The 27,454-nt window shown below is 34.9% G+C and overlaps 1 protein-coding gene across 3 annotated transcripts in view; it reads left to right on the top strand.

The window, feature by feature from the left end:
* Positions 1–17,379: 17,379 nt before the first annotated feature.
* Positions 17,380–27,454, top strand: part of tbc1d5 (TBC1 domain family, member 5) — a 138,807-nt gene continuing 128,732 nt past the window's right edge. For 2 of the 3 annotated variants that reach the window (XM_066715693.1, XM_066715691.1), the window contains exon 1: positions 17,380–17,484. The gene's annotated coding sequence lies outside the window, so the exon portion shown is untranslated. The remainder of the gene's footprint in view (positions 17,485–27,454) is intronic. The other variant, XM_066715692.1, reaches the window with a different exon arrangement.

Here is a 27,454-nt window from a genome sequence, read left to right as displayed (position 1 = left end):
CACAGTATATATTTCTACCTCCGAGCCCTTTGGTCTCTTTCACCCTACAGTCCAGAACGAAGACAATGGAAGTTCAGTGTCAACCACAAGACACACACAACAGTCCTGTCCAACCTTAGTAAGCATTAGGAGTTGTAATGTGGAGAACAGAGGTTCGAATGCCCCCCAAATACCCCACTTAATTTTTGGTGGCACTTGTCAAATCGTGCACCACAATTGAGACAACCAATCTACACTTGGCAAGTGGCAAACTCTGGATTTAAACCAGCACATTTCATTTTCCAAGGTCTATCCTAACCTCCACTCAGAGGCTTTTATGTGAGAACATGCAGAAAACACTCGGAACTCTAATTTGGAGTTAGCACTTAACCCACTTTATTTCACTGCTTTGTTTCACTGAGACAAAACTCTGGCGTCCTGGTGTTTGCGCTGGAGTCGTTTGCGGGTCGGACCGCATCAGGAATGCTACTGTCATCTTCAATCACAATAAAACCAGACAAAATGTTCTCCAAGCTCCCCTGTACTGTGTAAGAGATAAGGTCATATTTATGTTTTGATCAGACACCGAATCCATTAAAATTATTTCGTATTCTGGCACTAATTGTTTTGCTACCTTGGGTGTGCTCTACCTCTTCTTTTTGGCATGTTTTCTGCTTAATCCATGTAACTAAGACAATGGCTATTACATCCCACACCTGGGCTCCAAGCTGTAGTATTCTCGTAATATGTTTTAAATCTCTACATAAGGTATGCCTTCCATAGGGTTTACAATACCATTTGCTCTAATAAATTCTTTTGGCAGCGATGGATACAAGCTGCTCCTTAATCCCCCAAAGAACCCCATAATGTGAAGGGTGAGGCATCAAGAAATATGAGGATAAATAGTAGGTAATCCTTAAGGACCACAGCCTCTTCATAGAAAAGGTTTTCAACTGGAAACATTTCTAAATCTTCATCTTCATTTCACCTACTACCCACCGTTTTCCGACAGGAGCCGAAACCTCAATGCCTTTTGAAATGAACCGAGAAACAAATAAATAAAAGCTTTTTAAGGATCATAATAAATATATCAATGAATGACAATGCGTGTTTGTAAAGACCAGAAAAAATGGCTTTAAGATAGCAAAATCTGTTCTTTCTGCTGTCACAAATGTATGTTAAATACTTCACGTGAGGTAGAGAAGCTAATCCCGAATTCTCCACATCTGAAGCTGCTGTATGATTAAATAAATAAACAGCTCGTATACACAGGAGTAGAGAAGGATTGTCCCTTGTTAGTTTTCTGGCTCACATGAATGAGTGGCTAATTAACGCAAAAGCTGAAAAAAAGATTTAAATGTTCACTAATAGAGGAGCTTGAAGGTATTTATTTCTTATTGTGTTTGCTCAAAGTCATTATACAGCACAAGAGTTTTTCTAACATCACAGCTGAAAATGGAGCATGGTGAATTGAAAATATTTGTGTCATTTTCCTCTTAGACTTTCTCAAAACTGGAATGGCTTCAGGCTTCCCTCAAACCTGAACATAAAGATGCTCTTCAATTGCCTTTTCTATACTACAGTCAAATATGAATCTTCGCATGCAGCATTAAATAATGGATTGTTCTCCTCCTAATTCTGTTTCTGGTATTTTACAGCAAAAGAGCAAGGCATATCAATGATCAGCAACTCTCAATCCTAGATTTAAAATATTCACCAAATAAATTGTTTGGGATGTTGTTATCATGTGTGTGTGCATAAATTATGAGCAAGAGCCACTTGGATTATCAATGCTGTCAGAATTAACTGTCAACTGTAAATGTCAGCTTTTTTCATAGATACATCAAGTTATGGCAGTTGTTCTTCTTTCGCTTGTTGCATTTATTTTCTTCTTACACTTTTCACAGCTGGTGGCTTTAACATATTGTCTTTTCAGATTTAAAACATGTTTTTGTTTAAGGATCTTCTGTAAATCCGCTTCTGTCGGTAGGCATTAGAGCATTACAGTCTAATGATAATTATAGCAGGGTCATCTTTGCTTTGTATTTCTCTCAATTACATATTCATAAGGCCTCTTGCATTTGGAGACACAGGGTTCTTGAACAATAGTTTAATTGTTGCTTTAGCCACCCACTCAAGAGATGGCAAGACAAGTAACAGTAGAGTAACAGTAAATAATCTAAAAATACATCCTTCTGACTTATTAATTAAATAGAGTAATTAATTGAATCGTTTCAAGTGCTGGAAAGATTGTGAAATGTTTATTAAACAAGTGCTTCTTCATATATTAAGTAAACATTGCTCAACCTCTGAAACTCAAATTGAATAATTTACGTGCTGCAAAGAAAAAGGCATTAAAGCTGATGAAACGTTTTCAGAGGAGTCAGAGAAAGTTACACTGTAGTTCCCCTGACATTATCTATGACATCTTCATAGGTATACCCACCATTTCCTGCAGGGACACCTCCTGGTCGAGGATGGGAGTGCAGCTTACAGCCATCTTGTTTAAGGGGCAGCTGCCAACACTTTCTCTACAGTCAACAACAACAACAGCTCCCTTCTCCTCATCTCGGCGGCCCAGTCAGCTGGGCCTGCTTTTTTTTGTCCTCCCCACAGAGCCTGCAGCTGAGGCCAGCATTCCTCTGCCGTGTGCGATGCAGATGAAACATGTTGGGATTGCGTTAGACAAAGGGAAATTGCTTGCCAAAAGTAGCCTTATTCCACCTAAAGCAATGCATTTGTTGTTCATCCTTTTTCTCCTCTGATCGTCCACTTTGGTGGTGCTGAAGCCTGGACATAAGAGGCCCCCGGGAACTGGAAAGTGAATAAAGAAAAAAAAAAAAAAAAAAAAAAGAATAAGCATTTTTCATGCTTTTTGTTTAATGCTGTTTCCAAAAATAATGCAGCTTGAGAAACAGAAGGTAAGGTTTATAAGAAAAACAAAATGTTTCATTCGGGGAGGGTTGTAAGTACCTGATTCTTCCCCCTTTTTCCTCATCTCCGTTTAAAAATCAGCAAATCCATTCGCTAAACAGCTGCACCTCTGTACTGAACAGATAACAACCTGTACAAGCCAGGCTTTGCTGTGAATCGGTGCTGATAGGCCTGAATCTCAGAGCTTTTTTTAAATGCTAATGACAAGGAACATTTCGGAAGCCAAAACGCTCTTGTAGATCTGTCAATTGCTATTATGACTGATATTTGCTTGTAAGTACATACAACACTTGTTCACTGTGTCTTATCTGTCGTGGTGCAGCATGCTGACCTACATACCATCAAGCACAATATGATGCACAAACATGTTCAATACAATTTTTCATTTTCAACTTAAAACAGATGAAGCAGAATGGGATTGCCGAAAATCCAATAAAGAGCCAGTATTCTTTCCAAAAAATACATACACAAGAAAAGAATGAAAAAAAAAACATTTTTTGTTGTTTTTTAGAAGACCAGTCTGCTTTACAGACGGATGAACCATGTACAGCTGTTCTTTAAAGGATTCTGAATGTAAAAAAAAAGGTGGATGAGAATTAATATTTGAGATAAATTATGAGCAGTGCCTTCATTTGTGCCCGGCATCTATTGCAGACAGCCCTTTAAAAAACAAATTCAGCGTTTCTCGAAAATAAAAAAGTCACCAGTTTAAACTATTTTGAAATCTAACTTAAAAGAAGATAATTGATCCAAACAGACATGGGGAGAATTGAGAGATGTAAGTACTGTGTATGAATGTATCAGATATTGGGGATAGGATTGACATATAGTTACATTTGTGTGTAAAAAGTGTTATAGTATGTACGGAAAACATCTGAATTTTAATTAATAACTTTGTTAGTACACATCGATAGTCTTCCAAAGGGCCTCCTGTACATTCCTGCCTTAGATGTGTTGCATGGAAATCGTTTATATTCTAATTAGGCATTTAAGTGCATGCTAGTGTTCTGAAATTGAATATCGCTGTGCTTGTGTACGTATGACTGCAGTGGCTGTGATTTTTCATACTTGGAGGAGTTTATAGAACAGTAAAAAGAAAAGCACCTTGAAAGAAAATTGGACTATATACATTTAAGAGTTCTTTGCTTATCTTTTCAGAGTAATTCAATTAAATTAAATTATTTACTATTTGAATCCAGTAGCCTAATACATATTGATTAAATAATGCTGTTTAAAATTATTTGTATGATCAACAATTATATATAGGTTATTTTCTATCAAAATGATATCCCTTAAATGTATGTACATATCTATTTTTGGTTCCTCATGTTCTACATATCATGTTTATGTAAATTGTACATGAAAGTCTTTTAAATATATAGGAATATGTTTATGCATGGCAGAGTAATAAACACAGACTCTGGTTGCTTCAAAATATAATCAAACATTCCCTGCCATACATTTGCTGAACATGTCAGAAACATTTAATTTTAATATGGAAATACAAGCGCCTCTAATACAAACACATAAATTATTTACAAAGCTATGAGAGGTAAAATCAATCTGACCATCACAGTTAAAAAGTGGAGGATAGATTGTTCTGAAATGAGCTGTGTGTTTTATTTGGTTTGTGTTTTTGTTGTTGTATTGTTTTATTTGTATTTGTATACAGTGTCTTATGAACGTTATTTATAAAACTGGTATATAGATGCTGAAATCTAAACCATTCCACCTCATGTGCTTTTAAGATGTATACAAGGGAATATTACATTTATTTATTTTATTTTATTTATTTAATAACAAAGTGCATATTAGTTAACAACCTCCAAGTGAATTATTTTACATGAAACAGACAAATTTCAAAGGAGGGGCATAAATGTTTTCTCAAACTGTGAAATCTGCCATTGGAGATTAAACTAATGAATAAATAACCTGTTGATAGACAGCCATATTCTTCATACAAGAAAGAAAGCAAAATACAGCCACACGAAGCACAAGCATGATAAATGGTAGTTATCTAAGAAGAAGAAAAATATAAATAAACAGCCAAGGTGTCACGGCTACAGACCAGCACTCTTCTCCCAGTCCAAGCACTTCCACTTTTCCCCACTAGTGTCCCGGACCGTGACACAAGGGACTGTCATAATGTTATATAGGTCCAATGTAAAACATGAAAATTTGAATGTTTGGGAATATTTCACTGGTGCACAAAGAGGAGATTTATCTTTTTTAATTTTTCACTGTCATGCATATAACATCAGAACTTAACTGCACCTCTGTATTGAATTTTAAGCTCATATTTTTCCATTCACTCAATACTGTATTTGATTATTCTTTTCTTATTTGTGATTCAGTAACATTTCCAGATGACCCCATAACTGATGTCCGAGTTTGTGTGTCCTGCTCTTCCCATAGCCTGGCTCTTCGTGGTTAATTCTCAATACCGGTAACACATTTCCAAAGAGAGTGTTACAGAAGCCATAATCAAACTTTTAGACTTTCAGGATATTTCCAAAGGCATGTGTCATCTGAGGAGAGACTTTTAGAGGCCTACTTTGGGAGAGTAAGGCCTAGACCAGAGCAAAACTTTGCCCTGCCCACTAATTGCAAATTCCTAGCTTGTTGTCTTAACTTATTTTCTGGGAGGACTTTATTTTATAAATAAAAACATGATAGAGTTTGTATTTCAAAGTATTGATTCGGCCCTAGTCTAGGTCACATATATCTATAGAACACATTATATACACTAGCAGAGTGTATTTTTATTCCAAGTCTACACAAATGTAAGTAAACCCTATGTATTACTAAAATGTATTATTCCTTCAAAACAGGAAATAAAATATATTTTGCTTACTGCTTTCTCAGGTGTTATTTATTTGTTGGTAAATACAGGTACAAGTATATTTAATGCCTTGTGAGTTCACATAAAACAACTGTTGTAACTTTCACTTTATTGATTAATAAAATAAAAGGCGGCAGGCAATAAAAATAAGAAAAATGATATTCTTGAGAGAACAGGAAAAAAATAAAAGAGGCATAACCAGGTTGAAATAATGTCAGGAAAGGTGCCTGAAACCTTGACCTTTGCTTGCAGTGCACTGTTGCATTCTGGACAACAGCACAATTATAAGATAATGGTATAATGCAGAAAGAAATGATATATATTCTCACTCATTAGGCAAAACTGAGAAATATTCAGCTCTTCAGATTACATGTAAAATATGCACCACAATCAATATTTTAAGATCACCTCCAACCCCGTTAATTCCTAAATTAACGATTTACAAATAAAAAGTAAATAAATAAATAAATAAAATAAATCAAATAAATACTGGAATACGGGGAAGAGATTGAAAACATAACATTTCTCCATTGAAATGAGAAGGTGATATAAATTATTCATTTGATGACAAATTCCTGCAACACAAGAATTTTACTGCATTAGAAGATTGTGCATAAATTGTAAAATGTAAAACTGCTTAAAAGCTCCTACCCGGTCTTTATGGAAACGGTAAATTCAAGTAAACATTTTGTTCTTTCAAACTGTTCCATGCCAATCAGCAATTAATGAGCCACTCATAAGCAACATGCCTACGATAAGTTAAATAGAGCTGAATTAAAACGCAATATCATATACCGTGCAGGTGCTCACAAAAATGAATAACTGTTTTAATTACTGTTATTCAATGATTTACTTTTTTTTTCTGAAACACTTATTTGGCATTATCAGTTTTCTTGTCAATTTACAAATGCCTATCATGGCAAAATGCGTGTGTTTGTTTGTGGTGCTAAGCATATGTGACCTACAAACACTTATTTATTGTCTTCAAAAGTAAAGAAATAATGCAAGGTGGTCTGTCTAAAGTAAGTCTTTAAACTAAATAGGTCGTTATCTTGGTTTCCATTATCTTATGGTGTTATTTTAAATCCTTTGATGAAGTGCATCTGCATTTGATGAGTGCCCCACATTATAACGGAGGGGAGAGTGGGTGTTTCTGCACCTGGTACTGTACACAGATAAACAATAGTTATTATTTTGTTTACAACTTTTTTTTTTTCCTTTTTTTTTACCGTTTTACAGTGAGCAAGCATGCATTAACCCTGTCGCTACCCACTACGTCGCTAACATGAAAAACTGAGAGGCCACCTGGAGAACATATTGAGAGACATTCTGTCAGAATCACATGATTGTTTCTCCTGTTAATGTATCAAACAAGAATAACAAGTGAGGATAAAATTGACTGATTTTGACCTCCTCCTTGCTTTCAATCAAAAGTCAGACATCTATTTTTATAGGTGTTTAACTGGTTAAAAGTGGTGAAAATGTTTATCTAAAAATGTACGTAATTTGTACTATAAATCTGAAAATTCAGCCAACTCTTCTTTTACTCAGCAATATAGAATTTAGTTATACATCTGGCTTACATTGATTTAAATTGATTAAAGATGTATTTTTAGCTACAAAAAGGAAGATACATTTAAACTGGCTGATTTAAAGTATAACGTTGTGCATTTTTAAGATACACAGAGAAAGATCATTATTTCCAATCCTTTATATTTGCTTGTAACCAAATTTATAAGTGACACTATAAAAGGCCCATGATCAGTAAAACTCATTGAACTTAAAATAACTGTCTAACTAAGACTCCATCATCTTTTCCTAATTCAATTTGTGTCGACTTGATCAAGGATTCAAAGTCCTATTCAACATTTATTGCAAGAAAAAAAAAAGAAAAGTCAAACAGGAAGCTTGGGAATGGATGCTCAAGGTTCATGTAAATGATTTACATTCTTGTTTAGGTTTTTTTCCCTGCTGGTACTTCATATGTCTGTCATGTGTGTTCAGCAGGTTGAATTATGTAGCCTGGTGTTTATTTAGTTTGGAGAAGGCAAATCCATTCAGGATCAGTGAGTCAGGTCAGCATTTGTTTCGGCAGCCTGTAAATGCTCCTTGCAAGAACACTCCCAGCAGTTTCAGGACAGTGACTGATCTTTGAATCCATAAAAACACATATATGTACAGCCCTTAATAGAACATTGCAACAACATGTGTGGGCTTACTTTCGGTTCCTTTTCTTTTTATACTTATTCCCCATATCAAAACTGTTTATTCCATATCTGTCATCCACCAGATGGTACTGGAGAACATACCATACTAGCATTGGGTGTATTCTTCTACCCATTTAGTATGTTCCTTTACTGACAGGAGCCTCTTACCACGAGAGATACCATGGTACCAAGCCGTGGATGACAAATCATCCGGCACCTGTCTTAGTGGTTATAAAGAAAGCCATACCGCAAACACATCAGCAGCATAACAGCATTTTCAATTTGTGAAGAAGTTTTTCTGTGGGTTGAATCTGCTATTTCAATAGGATTTTTCAAAATTGTTTTACCATTGATGAATTTCAGCTTTTGTAATTGATCAGCCTTAACATTTTTCTTAGGAACCTGAATGTAAACTATGATTACTGGTATTATCCTCTAGGAATAATAATTAACACAAAATATAATTAAAAACGTCACATTAACCCCTGCCCCCTGTTCTCTCTCTCTCTGAACAGTACAGAAGTGCCTTCCTACTTCAACATCTTAAAGAGTGATCCTTCTGATATTTAGTCCTGTTTTTAAGGCATAGTTCTCAGATGTTCTTTAATGCAGACAGTGACAATCCCTTGGCTCTAGTTCTTCTGGATTGTATAGCAGATTTTGACACCGCCAGTGTAATCCTTCTAGAACATTGACGAGCACATTGCTCTCAGATACAACAAACATCTGCTCGAGACCCTAGTCCTACATTAAGTCTATGGCTCTATTCTCAGGAATCTCCTTATATTTTTACAATTATTACTTCTGAACTGATATTCAGCCTTCAGTTCCTCTGCTGTACTTCAGCAATGACATCCAGACCTTCTTGATGATTATTCCTACATGTCTCTAGGTGCTTGGAAGATTCTCTGGATTCTAAGAATGCTTAGAAGATATAGAAGCATAGATGTCTTCTCTTAAACACTGGTAACAATGAACTTGGACTCAAGGGTTCTACACTACATCCTTAAAAAAATGTCCTTCTGCAATGTCGAAATCTGTGAATTGCTTCGATGTCCCACACTGCTGTAAGAGGCCTACACTGACATACAAGGGAAGTCATTTCTATGTTCCTCACTATGACTCGTTTAGATCATATACGTAATTTCGCCTTTACCCAGGATTCTCTACCAGCTCCTGTTAAAGGCTCCACTCCACCTACACACTTTGTGCATTGAAAAGTACTTGAAGAGACTGAATACCATGAATAGAAATTGTGAAATAGAAATGTAAAACAAGAACACAATTCATTTGTTGGTACTTTTGGACTTTTGGACAATTTAGCTATGTCCTCTTAACACATTTCTGGACATAAGTAAGATGTTTTTACCCATAGGAATACAAAATAGACTGCTGTGAAAAAGTATACCTGACTTGAAGGTCTATAGCTCATTAATCAAGAATCCTTGTTTGACACGGAGTACAAAACACCTTTAGAGGTTAAAGCTGTTTAATGTTTTGCAATGGACAGCTGTAAAAAATGTAAGATGTGTGTCACAGAACAATGGCATTACATGACTCGAGGCGCTTCGTGTGGCATAAATTAGCTTGTTCTTGTCAGTATCCCTGTCAGTTTCTACCAATCTTGTGCCCTTCCATATTACACAAAATTCTCATGAGGCTTTCAATAGAGATGTTCTTACAGAGGAGGGAATCTGACTTCTTGCTCCTTTAGTAATTGGTTCAGTTACTTCTACAAAGTCGTTAAACGTTTGAATCTCTGTGAGATTAAGTAGGGCTTTTTAGTGCTGTCTGAAAGAGAATCATTTTGGATTTTCAGTGATTACATGGTGACTTCACTTCTAAAGCCATTTCAATGTCACTGAAACCACTCCAAAGTCCCCCAGAAAATAAATCTGATCATTTTCATATTTGGTATTGGTGAGGTTTGCAGAGATGGAAAGATAAATAAATAAAATTAGACTATTAAATAAAAAAAATAATAACTAAATAATAATAATTAAGGCTAACATAACATTTTGCATATTAGTATTATATAAGGTTGAATTGAGTATGAGAATGATTGCATTTGCATTGCATGGCACAGTACTTTGCTGTTTTATTGTTGTTGTTGTTGTTTTCTATAGAGAACTGAATGATTTTAACTGATATTATTCCAGGAAACTTTTTTTTTCTGTTCAGAGCTTCAGTTATTTAAAACAGTTTAAACATCCTACTCTGCTATGCAATAATTAAGAATACCAACTGGTGTTCTGTCAACCAAAATCAATGAGAACAGTAAGAGCCTTCTATGGAAATATATAAATGAATATTGGGAATGGAGGGAAAAGTGATGTGCTTACCTTTTCTTATTATTAATTTGCTTATACTTTACCTGCCAGTTTCAATAAATACAAAGACAGATATAATCAGAACCTATGCCAAGTGTACACATAACTAAGCAGACATTTAAAAATGAAAAAAAGACAATATAGTACAATGTATACTTTGGTTAAAATCATATATTTGCCAGACAGAATGACTTGAGCTCCCCTTCAGAGGTGTACAGCAATAGGCTTATTTTCTATCCTATCCCTGTGTCCTACACAACAGTGTGTGCCTCCTGGGTCCGCCTTGGCTTCTTGCCTAAAACATTTATTTTCTATACAGCTAGAAACACCTTACTGGAGAGGCAGGTTTTCAACGTGTGATTGAAGCACCACCAAGATATGTCTTGTGACCTCTATTCACTTACTTCCAGATATTGTCTTTTGTTTATTTTGCATTTATTCCAAAATAGGTTCAGTTTCTTTTATGTATGTTTATTTTTACATGCCTTTTTTTAATAGCTGAAACAATTGCTAATACTTTTAGGCAAAAAAATGTAAAACACTGTTTCTGTTGCACTCCATGCCCAAAGATTTATTTCAACAAAAGCATAGGAGACTTCCACTTGAAAAGCTACTTATGTATTCATCGACAATCAGCAAACAATGGCTTCTTATATAAGAGCTATTGTGTTCTTCATGGTTTGCGTGTCCTTTCAGAAACATATTTATTTAACAATGTAAGTATTGTTTTTGTTTGTTTTGTTTCTTGTGCGTATTTGTGTAGCAGTACAGCAAAACTGGGATGCTGGAGAGAGGATTGACTTATTTTATCTGAATATAAAAACATGGCCAAGGTATATATGTGTTAAGCTTGTTTCTTTTTTTACAGCAAATCTACTTTGTTTAATGAGATGAAATAAAGAGAAACAAAGTCACCGATTACAGGAAGATTCAAATGCAGGGGCTGAAATGCAGGAATAAAAATACAGTAAGCCATTGTTAAAATTGCAGCAATGTTGTCACTAATTATTTCGCCTTCAGACGTAGTCTGGGCAAATTACCAACCAATGTCAGACTATTTAACTGGTCAAAGGCATTGGTCTACTGTGTCTAGCTACTGTAGTGTTCTCTAACCGGAAGAACAGGGATGGAGTTCAACCAGACATTTGTAAGACTCAACATTGTGAGCCATGAAGATTAAAATTAAGGGAATAGTAAGTTTCAGACCTTCCCTGCAAGAAAATAAAAATTCCCTGCCTCGGCAAGGAGGAGGCTGTCTGCAGTGTTAGAAAACAATCTGCAGCTTTAGACAGTCTCTGAGGACCCCACCAGCTCGGAATTGGAAGGCATGGTGGAGTAAGTCATTAAGGAAAAATTATGCTTAATAAAATTTTATACCAATGATTAATCCTTGGGGGCCTTGCAGCAATTTATAGTTTCAACAAACACGTTTTACATATGGAATGCAATAATGAAATTCCAAAAGGAAGACACATTTAGACAGAAATATCATTTTAATGGTTCAGGTTTTTAAAGGGCCTACTTGACTGTTTAGACCTATTTTTACATTATAAACCCCAGTGTGTCTGGCTCACTCTACCACCTTTGGGTGATAAACTATTCTATAAAATGTACATGATTATTATTATTATTATTATTATTATTATTATTATTATTATTATTATTATTATTATTGAGGTATTGTAATAATAGACAACACATAAATTAAGTGAAATCCTTTGTCATATTATGCATATATTAAGGACAAAATAGTCTCCTGCCTTAAAGGTTGCTTTGTGTAATTTTTGTCTTACAAGCATATGAAAAGTCATCACAGTGAAAAACAATCACGTAAACAGGTATTGTTTGTATTGTTCTAGCATGGGCATCATTAAACTTCTGAAATTGTAATTGACAATGTTGAAACCTAAGAGGGGGCTCCACAAACATGGGAATGATTTCATTGATTAGCACCTCTCTTTTCAATATCAGCCTACATGGAATCTCTAAATACAAAGATACCATACCATACCAATACATGTGTATGTGTGCTTGTGTGTGTATTAACGGAATACTGTCCAATTAAGCCTGCTTCCTTTAAATCAAGAAAGACAATAAGATAAGAGTTGGAAGTGTAATGATTATTACATTAAAATAACATCAACGGGATAGTCAAAACACAAGATGAGAGGGAGAGATTGAGAAAAAAAATGATTTGCACTATGGTATTATGTGGAAAATTAATTCATAAATGTGTTAAATATATGGTAATTGATTTGCTATTGTATTATTTGACAGGTCTTATATACACATACCTATGAAATCCATGTAATTCTTAAATCTACCTCTCATAATTTAGTTTAATACCCTCTTAATTAGACGTGGTTTAATAACACATTGGAACAGCAGTGGCATTCCCAAAAACATGTTTGCATTATATGTATTGAAAAGCACTGCAGAGTGAATAGCTTTCCACATCAGTGGGACTTAGAGGAGTCTGATCAACCCGAGAGCAATGGGGGGTCTATGCTCTTGGTAGGCTCACCCATGGCGGTAAGGTCAAGGGGGATGTGTCCAGACTAGGAGTGACCCTAAAGGTGTCCTCAAGGGCGGGACCTGCGAGTATTGGTGGTATACAATACGATGGGGAAGCGCTGGGAGTTCGTTGAGTACTTTCCATAATTTGGCAGCCACCTCTACCACTGGGATAACATCGAAATGGAAGTCAATTAAGGTCCTGGTGTATAAGGCTGTTGTGCTGACCATCCTCCACTACTGCAGCCAAACCTGCACCAGTTTTGTCTCTTGCCTATTGTTTTCACATTCTACAGTATGTGACTTATTTTGCACTTTTTGTCTAAAAGTTGCTGATTGGCTAGGTCTGAAAATGTATAATGTTTTACCATGAGTTTTTATTAATTTATAAAATGCTCACTTTTATATTACTTTGCTGTTTTGCTTATTATACACTTTTTGTAGTTCAATATTAGCTTTCATAACAGCAAAACAATCATTTTAAAAGAGAATCACTGCTAACACTGTCTTCCTTATCCTTAAGAAGACCACCAATACTCTTAGGTAAAACCCATTGTTTCTATTTTTGACCCCCCTCCCTTTTTAGAGCTGTCATGCTCACAGTCATTTATGACAGTATAATATTTGAATAAGCAACTAGAAGGATAACTGCTAAATGTATTCTTAAATAGCTGAGACGATGAATATAGCAGGTGTTTAATTGTGGTTTAAAATCCACATTGTTCACATTTAACATTACAATTAAAATCAAGTAATAACACCAGCAGAGTTCCAGTATGAGACAGTAATATCAAGCTGTATCCTAAAAGTGATACATACTCAGATATTACAATGCCCGGTACAGTAACCCTGTGGTGACTGATTGCCATTAGAGTGCATGCCAACAACAGAGAAATGCTTTCATTTATTCAAAATGATCACTTTGTTCAGAGATGTAAAGAGCTAGGAGAACCAAGGGAGATGGAGGGATATTTAAAGAGGTATTCAAACAGTTGTAAAACTAATAAAAACACTAAATCAAGGCAGATGCTGCATATTTACAGATTTTCTGTCTGAATCATGCACATATATCTTTAAAATTGGTTTTAAATTAATAACAGAATGCAGTTCTGTTGGAATAAAAGAACACCCCTTTTTCACCTTTTAATTCTGAAGAATGGTGAACATTTCTGGTAAATGGGGCACAACTAATACAGCCATATGTATGTACAGTTTTGCTTGGAATAAGCCTTTAAATAGCATTTTTGTTTTTCATGTACAATGCTCTGTAGATGTATGAGAACAGATCATTCTGCAACTGTATTTTGTGTGCATATGTTATCCAAATCAGACAATTTTGAAAAATTGTCACAACAGGCAAACTGTCTGATTTTGCTAATGCTTTTGATTTTTCACACAATAAATGAATGTATCATACTGAAACAAAAGGAAAACCCAAGCCATGAATGGTAAAATGCAAAAGATGTTTTAGGCATTAGAATTTGGTCATCTTTGCAAAAAGAGATGAAATCGTGTATCAGCATAAGTATTACATTATATTAGTTCATCATGCTACTCCATCTGGGAAAAAATGGCTTGTGCAGGATTTCATATTCCAAGAATATAATGATGCCAAACACACTTCCAAGAAATATATTTTGTAGTTTTGAATGAGATTCCTGTAAGATGAGTTTGTAAAAGTTAATAATTTATTAATGCAGTAAATAAATATATTTATATAATGAGGATAAATGAGGGATATTTGTCTTATTTATTTGCACACTGCTGTACATTCCTCAAGTGAAGTGAAGTTAATTAAAGTTATATATTTTGTCTTTCACCTAGAGTTCTCTTTGGCATTTGTCCCATGATAGGTAAGAATGACTTGAGCATTTAAAAGCACCTGCATAAACAAGAAATAAGGACGTAGAGAATTTGACTGCTAAGATTGTGTTAAAGGGTGACAGCTGCCTAGCAAATAAATGTCCACTCTGATTCTAGCTGGAAAAGAGAAACTTAGGGATTCCCAGTGCACTTTGCCTATTTTACACGAGGATACAAATAATAAACGAACACAAAAGTAAATAAACAGCTAATCTCCATTGTTTCTTGACTTCATTAAAATACAGCACACAAGTCTAGTGATATGGCATATCCAAAAGTGTTCCTCTGAGACCGTAAAGTCATAAAAAAATATAAGCATGGTTTTGTGTCTTTGGGTTAGGCATTTTGACAGGTAAAGTATGATTATACACTTTAGTTCCTCCATGCATAAAGTAATTTTGTTATAAAACTATTGTGAAGTTAAAAAACAATTGTTATACCAAATCGTAAATGAAACATATTATAAAGAAACCACCTCATCAATAAATCTTTTTTTTATGATTTTGTTGTTTGAGTATATTGTGTTTTTCTACACTAGATACTTAACATAGGCTGTACATATGCAGTAACATTGAATAATCTATAATATCAATACTCAATATTTATATAATGCTCTTACTCAACAATAAAGTGTTTACATTAGCCAGGATTAATCATTAGAAACAAACAATATTCAAATGTAATTATATAGTGATAATATTAAAAATTGTTCCTGATACATCTCCCCCATTTTTAAGATACAGATGCCTGACTCAAACCTTTGTGTTTTTCGCACTGCAACATGTTTTCAAACCACATATAAGGTGACACTTCATGAAACAACATTGTGCCAACACAGTATGAACAGTGTAAGTGATATTGTAATATTTCTCAATTTTGGCAGCTCTCCTTTCTTTTTGATGTCAGGATCAACACTTTGTCATCATGCTGAGAAACAGATGTATTTTGTTCAGAACACAGAAGCCAATAAAAGCATGTATGAATTTATGGGTTATTCTAATTTCTCACAGATTAAAAGGGCCTTCAGCCGTGGATAGAATCATTTTGAAACAAATCATTGTCTAAAATGTCGATCTGAATGTAGTTAGTTTCTAATACAGTAATCTCTCGTTATAGAAGCATAAGTGGTTCCTTGAAAACTGCTCGTTAATCAAGATGTCATATAACGGAAATTAAATCCTCCTTGCTTCCCATGTTATAATCTTTGATTGGTTCCAGAGCCCCAAACAAAAGGTTTGTACTGGAATCTCAAGAATTTATAAATTAATCTCCAGTACCTATGACAATGTTGGGGACAATCTGATTGTCTTTTTTGACCATCCCATTGGTGTTATTTAAGGCTCAGACTAGGGTCTTATTTTGGGTTTGGACAGGATTAGGGTTAGATTTCACATGAATTTCAGACTTCCTTTAGGATACGGACTATATTTCTAGTGGATTAACTGAGACAGAATGAGTTGTGGATTAGACAAAGCTTCAGGTTTTGGTGTCAGCTATGGTTCTGGTTCTGGTAATTGTTAGGGCTAATAATGGGGGTGGTTAATTTAAAGATCATCCAAAATCAATTCTTATGCCAAAGACAAAGTGTATGAAATCTACTACTCAGTTCATCTCATTTTTGTATCCTTCGTAATACTAACACATCTTTTTCCAGCTGTAATCTTATCAAATTGTTAAACCTAACAATAATATGTAGCTGAAGCCATGTCCAAGCCACAACTAAAGCACTCATCCAACAATAAAATGTTACCTTACACTAATGGAAGTTTAAATTGAATGACACTGCCCTGCTCAAATCTGAACTGTAGTCTTAAACAATCACATTATTGCACCACAAAGATTCACATGTAGAGCTTGCAGCAATCTCATTGTTATTTGTTATACCAATCAAACAATCCAAATACTGATAGAACCAAACGTAACATCTTCAGTGCCTACAGGTGGATTGGTTTAGATAGAAGGTTGAAGAATGGCTTCAGATTAAGGTAGAGGTTACTATTTATTAGACATACAGGTAAAGGCTGGAATTTTATGACATTTTGGTTGTTTCTGAGTAATATTTTGACTAAGAGAGAAAGATATAGATCCCATTTAATTGCATCTATACTATTCCATACATCAAAGACACAGACGTATAGAGTTAAGACACAACACATTTTTCTTCTCTTTCCATGTGAACATTTGATAAAAAAAAAAATCTTTACATATGTAATTCTTTGATGAGTGGCTTGAAACAATATACTGTAATTTATCATTAGTAATTCGTTTTTTATATGCAATTTGAAATTGATACCTTTATGTAGGGATATATGTTTTTATGTATTTAATTTTGTATTTATTTTACCCAAATGTGGGAGTTTGACAATATGGGTGCGTAACAAAAATATAATTGTCTGCTTTACTGTTCTTGAGATATTAGCTAGAAATACGATTATAGATTATGTTATTATTTGATTTATTATCCCCCCTAATGATGCAGAAAGATAATGCTGAGCTATAGTCTCTTAAAGAGCTACATACATTAACAGTTAATTAATAATTGATCGACTTCTCAGGCTGATAGGCAGGAATTAAATGCATTTGAACTGGGGTATTAAGTGACATCAACATGTGCTTTTCCGATACTTGGATGCTAGTGAAACAGCATATGAGGCACTCCTCTGCCACCAGAAGCTCTCTCTCTGCACCAGCGCGGCTTCAGCTCCCTCGTCACATGTTCGGTGTCAGCTGTTCTCCTTCACGTCCGCATGACCGGGGAGTGTTTACATTGAAAACTGAGCGTTAGCAGGCAGAGAAGAAGCGCTTGAACTCCCAGGTAAATAAAACAACTACAAATAAGTGCAATTACAATTTCATAACACAAGTAGCAGTTTCACACCCGTGTCACTTTCATTGATACCTCTGTAACTTTAAAAAGTTTGTCTGTATGAAGAAGTGAGAGTGTGCACGGCCTGGGACGAGGCTTACCTGCATGCACAGCTGACTGACTCTCTTCCTGGTTGTAGTCGAGTAGGGAGGGCAGAGCAATACAGATTTAACGTACAAATGCATATATGCAGACTGCTTGTAATGTTACTGACACACAACTAATGTGTACAATGAAGAAGGATGTTTGTGCAAATCTGAGAGTTCGTTACTGTATATTTCTTTTTTCTAGTTATGTAATGATGGCAAAGCATTGTTAAATGTTATATACATAACATATTAGACTTTGAGTTGTTTCTTTTTGTCTCAGTCTAACAGCTTATCGTATTTACTGTTTATCTTAAAGCAGTTATGTCTATAAGTTCGGTTAATATGCTGATTCATACGAAGAGTAACTGAATTGTTCCAAAATAAAAACCTTACAAGGTTCATGATGTGCTATATTTATGTAGTTAGAATGATATTTCCCTACATAGTGCATTGTTTAAACTTAAATCCTATTATTCATTCTGCATCTGTAAGAGTACTCAATTAGATGCCATACATGTAGTGTTTCGATACACACACACACACACACACACACTTAATTAGTTTGGTACATAAGCCTGCATTTTCATCTAGGCTAGTTGTCCAGGGTACTAATTACTAACCACTTACTAACTAAGCAGGGTAGTAATCAGATTTTTTGTATGATGGGATTTTTCCTATTTTCATCTAAAGTATAGGTCTGTAGTATTTCCAAGCATTTTGCAATAGTTTTACTACCCCATCGCTGCCTCACCTGATTTTTGCTGTTGAGAGGAAATGGTCTGGTAGTGTCCTCTGAACTTTGCATCTGCAGAGATAGTATTTTGAGAGAATCCTTAATAGGGGCCGGATTAAATCAAAACTTTGACCCACCTGCTAATAGAAATCTACAGAACTGTACTCGGATGCAGCTTCATTTTTACTAAGATGACACTTTCTTCTAATCATATATGAAACCGCTATGATGTACAGGTTTGTAGTTAGCTATTAGCGTGTGGGTCAAAATTTGGATTGAATCCGGCCCTAGGAGAGCTACTGTGTTGTAGTTGGGTTTGCTGAGAAACTGATCTTTAAGCTTCACTGTGGCTGTGCATGTCAGAAATAACCCCAGTACATGGGATCTCTGTGGCCAGGGTTAAACTTGGCTGTGGCACTTCTGACTGTCCAAAAAAATTGGTGGGGATTTATCTATCACTGCTTTGTCACATACCTCCGTTCTAGTAGCTTAATAAGGGAGCAAGTGTTGTAGTGTTATTTTCCCCCACATTGTTCTACATCAGTTTATGACTTGTAATAATGTTTCTTTTCTCTTTTCATATATAAGTTTACAAGTTTTATTCAGTAGAATATTGAAGTTTATCACTATACCCTTTTTCAGATGTCTGCACTGTGGCATCCCTGTTGTGCCCCATGACCCCAAAAACAGGAAAATAATATAGAAGTACCTTGGCTCTTCACTTCCCTTTTTCCTTTATGAGTTGTTCGAGCTTTGTTGCTGGTTGAGGCATGTGAGGGAAAATAATAAACCAAAGCACATATGAAAAGTTTATTATTTCTGAAAATTCATTCTCCTAGAATGGGTCAAAGCTCATACCCTTGCATGATGCCGTTCCCACCCATACTAGTACAGATACTTTACTCAATCAACAGCATTGTTATAATAATGCTATACATTTTATAAACTCTGACAGTTGCTATTTAAAGTACTGAATATTGTAAAATAATCCACAGTTTATCTGCCAGATTGTTTGTTTATCATTCAATCTGTGTGTTTAATTAAATCATAGAATAACTGAGTGATGATCAAGACATTATTTACCAATGCATACAGAACCAACAAGATTACGTACCCCTGTCATCAGAATTGTCTTATCCTGTTATAAACTAGAGGTCCATCCTTCAATTATCCATTCTGAAATATATGTTCTGGAACAGCTTATGTTTTTACCTGTTTGTAGGTTGGTTTTCAAGTAAATAAAGGACATTCAGAGTGATTCCTAAATTTAGTTATTCTTTCTTTTGTTCTGTAAGTTTAAACTGCACACCCATCTCAGTCCTTTGTTGTTCTCCTCACAGCTGTTTAGTTGTCAACGTTACACTACTGTGGATCTCATAAATATCTAAACAAGGGAATAGGTTTCCAAAAAAATGCAACCAATAAAGTCTTTGTTGATTTGTTTTCCCTACTGAATGTAAAGTTGCTCTACTAGCTCGTAACAAAACAAATACCCTGTTATTCGGTTAGTCAGCCTGTTTGAACCAAAAAAAAAAATAGCTGCTGTATTTTTGATTAGACAAGGGTAAGGTTTAGCTGGAATCAAATATTTGAATGCACTCAATAAAATAATTTGGTTATGGTTTCATTTTCACAGCTGAAATGTTGAATTAAGCCTGTCCTATTCTTTTTTTTTTTCCCCAAACATTATGGTTTGCTTTTGGTTAAGATATACATTTTTTTTTTTTTTTATCTTTTTTTGGTTAAATGTAGTCTTTATAGTTAGTGTAGTGGGAAAAACATAAAAACTTGTATCACTTTTTTCTCTTACAAATTGCATGACCTTTAGTGTGATTATACATTTTTCATAATGTACACAAATGTGCTATAACAGTATGCATTTGAGAAAATCTATATCGAAACCACACAGAGAAGTTGGTTGCTGGCACAGTAATGAATGAAATCAGATCAGTCATGTGACAGTCAGTCGACAGTTCTACTCTTGTTGGTCTGAAGAGCTAAAAACATGTGAGTTTATTTTAGAGATTTTGATCACTGAGTCATTGTGCAATAGCTTACTACACACAGTATGCAAGTAGTAAATGCAAGATTTCAGAGACACCATGCATATATTGCCCATAAAACATGGGCAATATATGCATAACATATTCAGCACCATGCAAAGTTCATACTGGTTTGCACTCAATTGTTTTCAGTTTGTAGAATCAATGCACATCTTAGTGTTAGGCAGATTACGTAAATCATTCAGTTTAGTTTAGCTGTCTCTATTCTGATAACAAAAGTGAATACCTGACTTTGTTTAAGGCTGCTTTTAAAATACCTAATACACTGACACAAAGCAGATTTCCATAATGAAATTAGCCAGCTATTTAACATCTATCATGAACTGATACATCATTCTGAAAATGCATTTGAACACTCCAAGTACCAGACCTTTCAGTCCATTCTGCAGGATTGTGGCACCACCTGGTCTGTAATAGTTTGATTAATTGACAGTAAACTGTTATGTACACTGGCAGCCAGAGTTGTGGGTCCAGCTGGAAACCTTACTGTAATCAAACCAAGAAAGGAAGAAAGAACAAAACAAGATTTAGCCTGAAAATGTACAGCAGTATTAAATGATGCATTTTTCTGTCAAACTGAAGTCTTTCTGTATTAAAATATCAACCAATTACATGCATACAGTGAGGGAAAAAAGTATTTGATCCCCTGCTGATTTTGTACGTTTGCCCACTGACATAGAAATGATCAGTCTATATTTTTAATGGTAGGTGTATTTTAACAGTGAGAGACAGAATAACAACAAAAAAATCCAGAAAAAAGCATTTCAAAAAAGTTATAAATTGATTTGCATGTTAATGAGGGAAATAAGTATTTGACCCCTTCGACTTAGTACTTGGTGGCAAAACCCTTGTTGGCAATCACAGAGGTCAGACGTTTCTTGTAGTTTGCACACATCTCAGGAGGGATTTTGTCCCACTCCTCTTTGCAGATCCTCTCCAAGTCATTAAGGTTTCGAGGCTGACGTTTGGCAACTCGAACCTTCAGCTCCCTCCACAGATTTTCTGTGGGATTAAGGTCTGGAGACTGGCTAGGCCACTCCAGGACCTTAATGTGCTTCTTCTTGAGCCACTCCTTTGTTGTCTTGGCTGTGTGTTTTGGGTCATTGTCATGCTGGAATACCCATCCACTACCCATTTTCAATGCCCTGGCTGAGGGAAGAAGGTTCTCACCCAAGATTTGACGGTACATGGCCCCGTCCATCGTCCCTTTGATGCGGTACAGTTGTCCTGTCCCCTTAGCAGAAAAACACCCCCAAAGCATAATGTTTCCACCTCCATGTTTGACGGTGGGGATGATGTTCTTGGAGTCATTCCTCCTCCTCCAAACACGGCGAGTTGAGTTGATGCCAAAGAGCTCGATTTTGGTCTCATCTGACCACAACACTTTCACCCAGTTCTCCTCTGAATCATTCAGATGTTCATTGGCAAACTTCAGACGGGCCTGTACATGTGCTTTCTTGAGCAGGGGGACCTTGCGGGCGCTGCAGGATTTCAGTCCTTCACGGCGTAGTGTGTTACCAATTGTTTTCTTGAGATCATTAACAAGATCCTCCCGTGTAGTTCTGGGCTGATTCCTCACCGTTCTCATGATCATTGAAACTCCACGAGGTGAGATCTTGCATGGAGCCCCAGACCGAGGGAGACTGACAGTTATTTTGTGTTTCTTCCATTTGCGAATAATCACACCAACTGTTGTCACCTTCTCACCAAGCTGCTTGGCGATGGTCTTGTAGCCCATTCCAGCCTTGTGTAGGTCTACAATCTTGTCCCTGACATCCTTGGACAGCTCTTTGGTCTTGGCCATGGTGGAGGGTTTGGAATCTGATTGATTGATTGCTTCTGTGGACAGGTGTCTTTTATACAGGTAACGAGCTGAGATTAGGAGCACTCCCTGTAAGAGAGTGCTCCTAATCTCAGCTCGTTACCTGTATAAAAGACACCTGGGAGCCAGAAATCTTGCTGATTGATAGGGGATCAAATACTTATTTCACTCATTAACGTGCAAATCAATTTATAACTTTTTTGAAATGCGTTTTTCTGGATTTGTTTGTTGTTATTCTGTCTCTCACTGTTAAAATACACCTACCATTAAAATTATAGACTGATCATTTCTTTGTCAGTGGGCAAACGTACAAAATCAGCAGGGGATCAAATACTTTTTTCCCTCACTGTATATAATAGGTCATATACCTTAAGCAAGGTATGACCACATGCGTTTGTTCTTCCACTTCAGATTGTGTCCCCGAGTGTGTTATCTTTATATTATTTATTTTTTAATACCCCAGTGTTATGAGATTAAGGTTAGGTGGTTTAGGAGGCCAGGCTGAAATTTAGATTAAAACAAATATGTGAATTAATTTGACACGTTTAGCAACCTCCTTGGAAGTACAGCACACATTGCAAGTGCATGTAGGCAAAGTTCCCAGGCAAGGTTATTTATGTGCACAAGGGTGTAATTTGCTATGGACTAGTTGCTTGAAGCTGTGGTATATTTCCTCTGAAATATCAGCAAAATAATGAATTGTTATCAAGGGTAATTTTCATCTTAATCTAAACTCTCTTCAGCCGAGTTTCTCAAGCAAAACTGGTTAGAAACTGGCAGAACTACAATTTGTTTCTATTTGAGTATTCTTTCACATATGTAAAATGTAACGCAATACACCACTCAAATGACTCTTCTTTAGGAGAGAAAGCCAAACTGCATAGCCTACATTATTAAACGCAAAATAATTCTAATTAAAAAGAGAACTACAACTGACATGAAACTGACAAAATCAGTTGACTCAAAGGGAAGCAGAGTGGGGAATTAGAAAGTCAAGTGAAAAAAAAAGAAATAAGCAAAGTATGAATGTGTAGAAATTGAAGGAAACCCAGAAGAAAGGTTTAATACAGTACCCATGTGGGACAATATGATTATGCATAAAGTGTTGCCTCAAGAAGAATCATACTGAAGGTCACACATGAGAAATATCATTAGCTTCCATTCACCCAACCAGGTTACTGTTTTAAACATCAGTTTATAATATCTTGTTAGTAAGATTAGGTTCCCACAGTAACTTTTTAAACTTTGTCTCTCTTTGTTACATATATCAATACACCAGCATATTGTAGGCAAAAATGTCTCTCTAAAGAACTTTCATCTTGGTCACAAATTGCGATTGCGATTTGAAGTACACTTCCATGTTAATGAAGAACTGGTTAAAGGTGCTTTAAATCAGTGTTATTAACTGGCTTTCACAATTGCTAGAAACTTTCTGGGTGTCTAAATACATTTCTACATTGTGCATTTAGAAATACACGCATTTTATTTTAACACACATTTTGGTGCATACGATATTAGTATTTGTACAAATATTTCATATTTTGTTTACATAAAAGAAAATATTCAATGTAGACCTTCATTTTCTGTACTAAATCAACTTCAACTTGCGGGCAACTTTTTGTGTATGTGTATAGGTATTGCAGTATGTTTTTATATTTATTTTATTACATTTAATGATCATTGGAATAAGAGTTACTTCTCTTTATTAAGTGGTCTTAAGGTTTTATCCTGATGTGTTATTAGAATTCATGTCCGCACAAATTCGAAAGTGTCCAGATGTCTTCATATTTAAAGAAGCACCGTAAAGAAGAAGTATTGAAACATTAAAATACCATCACATTTATTTGAGATTTCATGTTAAAATAAGCAATTGTATGACAATAGAAAAACAAAAAGGAGAAAAGTTTTTAAATTGAGTTCATAATGAGTTCCAAATGTTTACTATAAAAACCCCAGGGGGACCCTTTCGCTAAATAAATTCATACATAAATAAATGGCATACTGTAATAGACAGCTTATGATTTACAGACTGAATTTTAAAACATGAGCCCATATGTTAATGTTACTGAATGCAGAAAGTTTAAAGGATAGAAATGTTTTTGAAGACGAGCTACATTATAATGTGAAAAGAAAGCCCCCAGTTTGCTTGCAAATTGTCTAAAAATGACTATGTTGTGTGCATGCATGTGTATTTATGCATATTTTTTTCCCGCATTCTGTCTGTAACTATACCATGATGTGTGCAACACTTTTAATTACAAAGGCTCCATGGACATGTTTATTAAAACTGTGATATTAACTTCTTGTGGTTCAGTCTTCATTTGTATCAGTGATGTCTAGTAAAAGTTAGGTTTAATGTGTTTATTTTGAGGGACAGATTAATACTTAAAAACTGACCCACCTGCTAATAGAAAACTACAAATCTATACTCTTTGGCAGCCAAAGTTCTTGTGAGATGCTGCTTTCTTCTACTCAGAAATAAGCCCTCTCAAGTAAGTCAGTTTGGAGTTTGCTGTTAGGTGGATCAACACTTTGATTAGTTTTACATTTTCATAATCTTTGCATATTTTGGAATTTCTCTAAAACTTTATATGGTTTAAGTGCTACATTTCTTAATTGTGTATTTTGAAATGGAGTATTGGGAAAATTACATTAATGAATGTACACAATCTTGAGTTGCACATTTTGAAATCGTTCAGTTTTCAAGAGAGATTTACAGTTTGTATGTGTGTATATATAATATAATAACTTGTGTTAGTTTAAGCATATGTGGATTGTTTAGCTAACTGATTAATAGAATGTAAACCGGTTGTCTTAAAACTTAAATGTATTTGGAAGAAATTAAAATAGCTGTTGATTATCAATATTGTGTTATGAAACAAGTTTCATATTGTTAAACCTTGTTTCATATTGATTGCTGAGATATTAAAATCATATTTCTATTGGTATATGATTCTCCTTAGAATGTACCTAACATCTAGTCTCTCAGACAGATATGTTTTTATTACTATTTAAAAACCCTTCTGTGTTTGTTTTGTATGCATAATTCACATTAATCAACTGGGGATTGCTTACAAGCTTGAGGAGACAATTCCCAGTGTGTCTTGAAAACAAACCATGGATTATGTTGTAGTTTCACAATGTGTTTCATAAAAAACATCCTCTTACAACTTTCATTTTGATTTTTGTTACCAGTTCCTAGTAGTATGTGGTATGCAAATTAAATTATAAAACCAATTGTAATGATCTTTAATATAATATTTTGTGAGGCCCTATCACAATGGTAAGTCACATGATCTGTAACTCTTAAAAAGTATCAAGTTTTTATTAACATTGTTTATTAGATACAACTATTCTTCTAAAAGACACATTGAATGAAGTAGGCATATTTTTGTCTTATTTGTGTCACACTACACAAGTCTTAGATGAAAGATTTCCAATTTTGAAATTGTGGAAACAAATTTGGCTTACTCTTTTATGCTACCATATTGTGTTAATTTTGAAATGTCTGGTTAAGGTTGTGAAGGGTTAATCAACAGCTCTTTCAAGATTGAAAGACTAAAAAAACAAACTATTCAAACTCTCATTTGATTTAGATGGTGCTCAATACAGTTTCCTCCTTCCAAGCATTTTGCTAATTATCAATAATATATTGAGCATCTATGTATTTAACAAAAGTACAATATAACCAAAGTCAAGAAAGATATACAACATAGTGCCACAAAACACATTTACCGGGTGCTGGTTATATCTGGACTAGAATGATATTGGAATTCCCAGGTTATTTCAGTTCCTGAATGCTTTATCCCTTTTCCTACAGTGATTTAAGGAATTATTTCCCAAGGATGGTTTGGGGCTATATAGGAATGAAAAGCAATTAGTGTGATAGACCAGGCTAGGAGATCATTGGCCTGAAACAATTGGGCCATGGAGACCTTCTCTGTGCACCCATATAAATAAATGGTCCAGAAACAGTAGAGTTATAAATACCTACTAAATAAATTTTAGAAACTGTTAGCACAGAAAAGAGAAGAGAATACAAACATTTTAAAATTGATCGCCTACAGTACAGATCCCATGTTACATTATGCTCTGTAAAGCTATTCACAAATGGAGAGTATTTTGTTAAATATTAAACCAGGGTGTTAGTGTTAAATGCTGCAATCAGTAACGATAATACGGTCTTCATTAATGAAAACAGTTTTCATGACTTATGCTAAAAGAATAGTAGGTACTTTTACAGAACTGATAGTTTTAAAATCATTTTGCAATAAATGCAAATATTGTCTTCTGATTTGTTATGCTCATTCTATATATGTATTATTATTATTATTATTATTATTTTCTTCATAGAATGTCAGAGCAGGATGTTCTTTGTGGTAGACATTCTGTTGTGTATAATTGAAGCTATGGGGAGATATAAATAGCTATCAGAAGAGTGTCTTCTCGCACAATGATGGGTTGGAATACTGGAAAGGTTACGCTAGGCCATGTAGTCTGCTTAGATACTGCTGAGATCCTTAAAGCCGTCTTGGAATCTATAGCATATTTAATCACACAGCTCCTCTTCTATGCCTTTTAGATCTTTAATCTACAACCAGTGACATTCTGGTAAATTATCTCCATTTTACCATTTTAATATTAATAATACAAGTAATAATTGGATCTGTATAAACTTCATGTGGGGGCAGTGGAGTCTGTGATTTCATGCACATAGAATTTAAATGGTAAATAAATAGATGGAATTCCATGAAACATTACAGAGAAAAGTATTAATATACATATAACAACATTCTTAAAGTGTCATATGTTAAAACTAATGAATCTCTCATTCAATGTGGGGCTTTAGTGGTTTAAACAAAGTTAATTGCACATGCTTTTTATATAGTTGACAATGCCAGTTATATATGTAAATTAAATTATCTGTCTATCTATTTATATTCATTGATGTTGGATAAATCTGTAGGCTGTGAAGAGACTGCAAATAGAAAATGTTTGAAATGGCCACTGTCATTTAAATGCATTATTGGTGCAATTAATAATTGGTCACATTTAATTCTGTTCAGTGTTGGATATACAAATCCAGTTCATATAATTTCTGATCATATGATTTCAGAACCAACAATCCAGTGGGCCTTGGTCATTGGGTACATAAGGCTACCATGTTTTTACCATTTGTAAATGCATTGAAATGCACTAGATACTAAACACG

The sequence above is a fragment of the Amia ocellicauda genome, chromosome 10 (assembly GCF_036373705.1).
Source record: "Amia ocellicauda isolate fAmiCal2 chromosome 10, fAmiCal2.hap1, whole genome shotgun sequence".
Taxonomy (NCBI): domain Eukaryota; kingdom Metazoa; phylum Chordata; class Actinopteri; order Amiiformes; family Amiidae; genus Amia; species Amia ocellicauda.
This window is presented reverse-complemented; position numbering and strand designations above follow the sequence as displayed.